This window comes from Centroberyx affinis, unplaced genomic scaffold, assembly GCF_046629955.1.
Source record: "Centroberyx affinis isolate AG114_WGS23_722 - 3 ecotype Tasmania unplaced genomic scaffold, CSIRO-AGI_Caff_v1 ptg004117l_1, whole genome shotgun sequence".
NCBI lineage: Eukaryota > Metazoa > Chordata > Actinopteri > Beryciformes > Berycidae > Centroberyx > Centroberyx affinis.
Window position 1 is genome coordinate 63,918 of NW_027281892.1, and position 7,976 is coordinate 71,893.

Sequence of the window (7,976 nt, forward strand, 5' to 3'; positions counted from 1 at the left end):
AGAGTTCAATTGTACCACAAGTGCAAATAAGTGTAGGAGCCCAAAACCCACAAAACAAAGGACAATACAGAAAGATGAGCAAATTAAATAAACAATGGCGAAAAAGAGAAGCAATGCGCATGGAAAGGAACATGAAAAAGCAATGTGTAGAAGATAAAGATGCAGCTGCCTCTCATGAACTAAGAAAGGAGAAAAAACGACAATTTGACAAAAACAAATATGTCAGTTGTTCACAGTTTCGGAAGGCATATATGAACAGGAGATATAACAGAGATCCTGATTTCCAAAAGAGACAGAAGGGATACATGATCAGGAGATACAACAGAGATCCTGATTTCCAAAAGAGACAGAAGGGATACATGATCAGGAGATACAACAGAGATCCTGATTTCCAAAAGAGACAGGCAAAGGTCTGTTTAGGCTCCAGTGGACTTACACTGTCATTAACTCTTGAAATGTCTGTATCACACCAATGTTTCCACATTGTTATTGTTCATTAATGTTTATGGTTTTTTTGGGGTTCTGTGAACCCTTTGTGCTATCTTATGATCAATAAAAGAGTAATGTATCATATGATAGTACACACATGTCACTCAGTGGGGAGTGATGCACTGTTCTCAGCTCTTGGTACAATGATTTGCTTCTAGGTGTTCGGTTTCTGACCTGCTGAGCGGGCTGTCACAAGCCAGCAGTGTCAGCCGTCCCTTTAGCTTATTGTTGTTTAAATCAGGAGTGAGATTACATAATTATTCACTCATGTTGGAAATGTTCAGGGTACAGAGGGCTCATACCACTACAATGAACTGTTTAGGCTCCAGTGGACTTACACTGTCATTAACTCTTGAAATGTCTGTATCACACCAATGTTTCCACATTGTTATTGTTCATTAATGTTTATGTTTTTTTGGGGGTTCTGTGAAACCTTTGTGCCATCTTATGATCAATAAAAGAGTAATGTATCATATGATAGTACACACATGTCACTCAGTGGGGAGTGATGCACTGTTCTCAGCTCTTGGTACAATGATTTGCTTCTAGGTGTTCGGTTTCTGACCTGCTGAGCGGGCTGTCACAAGCCAGCAGTGTCAGCCGTCCCTTTAGCTTATTGTTGTTTAAATCAGGAGTGAGATTGCACATTATTTACTCATGTTGGGGATGTTTACAGATGAGTACAGCGGGCTCATACTGGCACAGTGTTCTATATTGGCTGGACAGACTTCCTTTGTCATTCATTATACTACTGCTCTTTTCAAGATTAACATGTTATGCTTATCAAGCAGTATCATGGCAGTGTGTGGGGGGCACACATGCCTTGATGAGATCAAGCAACATAAAGTAAACAAAAAGTGAGCTGCAGCTCCAGTGATGAAACGGGACACCAAAACAAAAGAAGACATTGAGGTAAAAATCATGAATAGGACTGCTAAGTGCATAAATGTTCACATGTAATTGCATGATTAAATCATCAATAGTATGGATTATAGTGTACATGAAGATTCATGTGTGGAACAGAGTTTTTGCAATATATTTTGTATGTTGAATAATTTATGTATATTATAATGTATACGGTTTCCTGTTTTTGTTGCCATTACTAACATATGTGTCCTTTTAGTATAGCCACAGAAAATGTGGTCACCACACCATGCTTACCAAGAAGCATCATGGCGGCGTGCAGATGGGAAAAAAACAAATCTCAAGCTAAGTGTTCATTTTTTCTGTTCATCTTATTATTGCATCTTATAAATGTTATAAAATAACATTTCACTACTTTGAGAATTTGTCAGAAAATTTGGCATCACCACTTACCCAAAAAAAACATTTCATGAATGTAGATACAACTGAAGAATTAGCACTAATACAGCTGTTTATGTTCTGATTGTTTTTCAGACACGGCACAGCTGTTAAACAAAGATGAAGACCACAGTGAACACCACAATGTCGATGACAGCAGGTCCAGTGAGGAAGCAGCACACCAAAACAAGTAGATATTGAGGTAAAGGTTATGAATAATGACTGGTAAAGACTACTTTTGCATCCAGTGTGTCTTAGCCAGTGTCATATTTGGTCATGTGCTGTGTGTAAGGGCATATTTGCAGTATATGTCAAATATTATGCATTCTAGTACACATGCTAATGAATGTGGGTGAATAAAGGAAAATGTGCAGTGCATTTTACATGTTTGAAAGTTGAGAGAGTGTACAACGTACTTAATACAATTCCCTGTTTTTGTTCTCATTACTGATACGCATGTCCTTCTGTATAGCTGCAGAAAGACTTTGGCCACCACACCATGCTTACCAAGAAGCATCATGGCATTGTACAGATGGAAAAACATCATCTAATGATAAGTGTTGCATTTTTTCACTTCATTATATTTTGGTGTAAGCTAATGTTTTCACTATTTTGACAATTACCCATATAATACATTGTCACCACATACCGAGGGAAACATTTCACTAATGTTGATATAAAAGAACGACTAGGACTAATTCAACTGCTATTCAACTATTTTCAGACGCAGGACAGCTGATACAGATGGGGATGCAGTGAGGAAGCAGAGGAAGCAGTGCACCAAAACATGAAGGATATGAATTTCACTGGTAAATTCTAGTGTTGCAGTATATTTTGTCATATGGGGTTTCTGTATCTAGTTAAGTGCAAACAAGTTTACATTGATGTGCATGCTTACATCTTCTTCATTATGAACTATACTCTGCATGATGGGGACTATGTCGGTAAATAAGTAAGTCTGCAGTGTATTTTGTGTTAAAATATGTTATCACCACATGCTCATAGAAACATTTCACTAATAAAGATGTAAAAGGATTAGGGCTATTGTAGCTGCTGATGTACTTTTTTTACTTTTTCAGACAGCTGTTAAAGCAAGGTGAACACCGCGACGACGATGGCAGCAGCTCCAGTGAGGAAACAACGCACCAAAGTAAGCAGACATTGAGATAAAGGTTAGGAAAATAGGACAGCTAAACTTGTTCTCATTACTAATGTACATTTCCTTCTGTATAGCCATGGATTTGTGCAGATGGGAAAACAACATCTAATGCTAAATGTTGCAGTTTTTCTCTTTAGTATGTTGTAAAATAATGTTTTCACAAACAAAACATTTTAGTAATGTCGATATAAAAGGACTAGGACTAATGGAGCTACTGATGTTCTCTGATTATTTTCAGACACAGGACAGCGGATACAGATAAAGGAAACTGCCGACAACAGTGAAGATAGAGGACAGCAGCAGCTCCAGTGAGGAAGCAGAGGAAGCAGTGCACCAAAACATGAACACATTGAGGTAAAGGTTAAGAATTTCACTGGTAAACCCTGGTGTTGCAGTATATTTTGTCATATGGGGTTTCTGTATCTATTGAAGTGCACACAGGTTTACATTGATGTGAATCCTTATATCTTCTTTATTATGGATTGTACTGTGCAAGACGTGTGGGCAAGTGAAAGTGAGGTGTCTGCAGTGTATTTCATGTGTTTCAGAGTTTGTGTACAAGGTAGTGTGTACAGTTTTCTATTTATTGTAATTACTAACATGTATTTCCTTTTATTTAGTGTTATGACCCCAGGCCATAATGTGTATTTGTATTTGACTGTGGTTTTTGTGCTGTTTTCCCTGCCTGCCTGAGGGTGGTGCTGTTCACCCTGTTCTGTGTGTTTTCTCAGTGTGCCAAGTTGCAGTTGGTGGCCTGTGATTGGACGGAGACTGATGCCGCCTGCTTTAAAATGGCGCCCGCTGATGCCAGCTTCGCTCTCTCTCTTTTCCTGACTCCCGACCAGACTGTGCTGTGCTGCCTAGCACCAATGTTAGGATTGTTAATGTGCCAATCTCTGTTGCACATACTGTAAATATCTTCTAAAAGAGCAGTCCTGGTAGTTGTAGGGGTGAGAAGCCTTTTCTTTTGACATCTTTTCTCCTGTTTATGTTAGGGAGGTAGGTAAGAGACCTGTATTTTCTTTTGTTTTCTTTTGATGAAGTTAGGTAAGATAGTTGTTAATACTATAGATTGTTTTGTTTATTGTTTTGGGCCGTGCTCTCCCCGACGCCTATTCTACCTTGTTCTGATGAATAAGTCAATTATGTTTGGACTGCATCTGCCGTGGCACTGGTCATCCTTGGGAGTGGGAAAATGGGGGAGTCACTTTTGTGTTGTGCTCAGTTTCCCCCTAAGCCGGGCGTAACATTTAGTTTCAGAAGAACAGTTTGAGCACCAGACCACTGTAACACTGATTTACTTCATCCATCAGAGTTCCAATCCACTGAAATCACCTACTTCTACTACTTCCTTTTTACTTCTGTGTATGTTACATTTTGTAATTTAATATTTGTTTACCCACTCTTGGCACTCATTGCATGCCTGACATTCCTGGAAAGGGGATCCCTATTTGTGAGGCCCTTCTTCCATTTTTCCCTTAATGAGATGTTTGTGGAAGTTTTTGTGTCCACATTGAGTATCTAAGGGGGGCATTCATTCATTGTATTGAAACATGGACTTTGCATTTCCATCCCTTGTTGAGTATTATGTTGAATTATGTTGCTTGACAGTAAATATGACAAATAACCTTTTTTGTTTTTTACTGAAGAAAAGATTTATAGACCACTACTTAATTTTTTCAAGGTAATACAGCTGTTAAAGCAAGGTGAACACCACATTGAACACCATGACGACGATGGCAGCAGCTCCAGTAAGGAAACAACACACCAAATCGAACAGACATTGAGATAAAGGTTAGGAAAAAACAGCTAAACTTGTTCTCATTACTAATTTACATTTCCTTCTATATAGCCATGAATATGTGCAGATGGGAAAACAACATCTAATGTTAAATGTTGCCGTTTTCTCTTTACTATGTTGTAAAATAATGTTTTCACCATTTCTGCAATTTTCCATAAAATATGTTATCACCACATAGACAGGGAAACATTTCACCAATAGTGATATAAAAGGACTAGGACTAATGGACCTACTGTCAGACACAGGACAGCTGAGACAGATAAAGGAACATGACGTGAAGACAGTGAAGACCACACTGAGGACAGCAGCAGCTCCAGTGAGGAAGCAGTGCACCAAAACATGAACACAGTGAGGTAAAGGTTATAATATGACTGATAAGGCCTAGTGTTGCAGTATATTTAGTCATGTAGTGTGTGTATTTGTGTAAGGCAACAAATATTCACATGTGCATGTTTATATCTTCAGTATTATGGATTGCTGTACGCATGGTCATGAGTGTGTGGAAAAATCAGTAGAGGGGAGGCATGCAGTGCATTTTGTGTGTTTGAAAGTTTGTATACAATGCAGTGTATACAGTTTACTGTTTTTGTCCTCTTTACTAATGTACATTTCCTTGTGTATAGCCACAAAAACAGTTCAGCATCATGGCAGGGTGCAAATGGGAAAACACTGACTAATGCTACAACATGCAGTTTTTTCCCTCCATTATATGTTAAAATGTTTTCACTATTTTCACAATAACCTATAAAATATATCATCACCACATGCCCAGAGAAACATTTAACTAATGTTAATATAAAAGGATAAGCACTAACGGAACTACTTATGTTCTCTGTTCTATGTTCTCTGATTATTTTCACATACAGATAAAGGAAGACGATGACAACAGTGAAGACCACACAGAGGACAGCAGCAGCTCCAGTGAAGAAGCAGAGGAAGCAGTGCACCAAAACATGAACACAGTGAGGTAAAGGTTATGAATTTCACTGGTAAAGCCTAGTGTCGCAGTATATTTTGTCATATGGGGTTTCTGTATCTGTTGAAGTGCACACAGGTTTATGTTGATGTGCATGCTTATATCTTCTTTATTATGAACTGTACTGTGCATGATGTTGACTGTGTGGGTAAATAAGCGAGTCTGCAGTGTATTTTCATGTGTTACAATATGTTATCACCACATGACCAGAGACACATTTCACTAATGAAGATGTAAAAGAAAAATTTGGACTAATGAAGCTGCTGATGTTCTGTAATTTTTTTCAGACATGCCACACCTGTTAAACCAAAGCAAACATCACAGTGAATGCCACATTGACAATGACAGCAGCTCCAGTGAGGAATCAGAGGGAAGCAGCACACCAAAACAATCAAACATTGAGATGGAGGTTCTCATTACTAATATTTTACTAATATTTCCTTCTGTACAGCCATGGATATGTGCAGATTGGAAAACAACATCTAATGCTAAATGTTGCATTTTTCCTTTTAATCTTTTCACTATTTGTACAATTACCCATAAAATATGAGATCACCTGATAGATAGGAAAACATTTTACTAATGTCGATATGAAAGGACTAGTCCTAATGGAGATACTGATGTTCTCTGATTATTTTCAGACACAGGACAGCGGATACAGATAAAGGAACATGACGTGAAGACAATGAAGACCACACAGGACAGCAGCAGCTCCAGTGAGGAAGCAGAGGAAGCAGTGCACCAAAACATGAACACATTGAGGTAAAGGCTATGAATTTCACTGGTACAGCCTAGTATCACAATAAATTGTGTCACTTGGGCTGTCGTTATTAAACTGCACACAGGTTTACATTGGTATGCATGCTTACAACTTCATTATTATGGATTGCACTGTGCATGTCGGTGAGTGTGTGGGTAAAGAAATGAGTATGCAGTGTGTTTCATGTGTTAAAATATGTTACCAACACATGCCCAGAAAAACATTTCACTAGTGAAAATGTAAAAGGATTAACAGTAATGAAGATTCTGATGTTCTGTTTGTTTGTTTTTTTCAGACACAGCACAGGCGTTAATGGACAGCAAAGACCACAGTGAACACCACAATGGCAACAGCTCCAATGAGGAAACAGCATACCCAAACAAGCAAACATTGAGATAAAGGTTATGAAAAATAGCACTGCTAAAGCCTAATGTAGACGTTTTTGTCACCATTACTAATGTACATTTCCTCCTGGAAAGAAATACATTGGTATTTCAGGTGGTACAGGTGGGAAGACAATGTCTAATGCTAACTGTTGCTGTTTTTCTCTTTGCTATGTTGTACAATCATGTTTTCACTATTTCCACCATTTCCCATGAATTATATTATCACCACATAAACAAGAAACATCATCTAATTTCAATATAAAACAACTAGAACTGATGGAACTACTGATGTTCTCTGATTATTTTCAGGCGCAGGACAGCGGATACAGATAAAGGCCAGTGAGGAAGCAGCACACCAAAACAAGAACACATTGAGGTAAAGATTCTACATGACACTGGTAATGGGAAAATTATACTTCCATATCTATACACACTGGAGCATCGCTCTCAGTACAAAGCATGTGTGTTGTTGCCCACAAAGGATCTCGCCATAGCTTACATACAGCTCTCCAAAAATTAAACTACACAATGTGATGCACGACCAGAACGACAGTCATTGGCCTGCTTCATATTTCCTCCTACCTGTATCCAGTAGCTGAGAGACAGTGTGTGGAGTGCTGCAAATATATAGATCTGGAAAACAGTTCATTCCCAAATTAGAAAGATTACTGTATTCATGGTGAAAAATATCCCAGAACTCAACTCTCACAGAATGTAAACACTATGACATCTCCTGTTATTACTTCCATCCTAAAAAAAGAACACAGCTGCCATATAGTATTTCAACGGTATACTGTACAATCACCAACACAGAACCATAAATGCTTAGACCAATCACAGCACATGTTGTAATATGTGGTCTCTTCATCTAAGTGCGCACAAGTTTACATTGATGTGCATGCTTATATTTTCATTATTATACATTGTACAATGCATGATGGTGACTATGAGGGTTCTGTGATAGAACTGACTCTGCAGTGTGTTATCTGATTATTTTCAGGCGCAGGACAGCTGATACAGATAAACTAAAAAGATGACAACAGTGAAGACCACACAGAGAACAGCAGCAGCTCCACTGAGGAAGCAGCATACAAAAACAAGAA

General features: G+C 38.3%; 1 long non-coding RNA gene across 1 annotated transcript; it reads left to right on the plus strand.

The window, feature by feature from the left end:
- Positions 1-4,727: 4,727 nt before the first annotated feature.
- Positions 4,728-7,976, plus strand: LOC139663777 (uncharacterized). The gene is made up of 8 exons (XR_011696729.1): positions 4,728-4,744; positions 4,991-5,104; positions 5,618-5,718; positions 6,015-6,136; positions 6,369-6,489; positions 6,783-6,888; positions 7,183-7,249; positions 7,874-7,976. It is a non-coding gene; the product is annotated as an uncharacterized lncRNA (long non-coding RNA).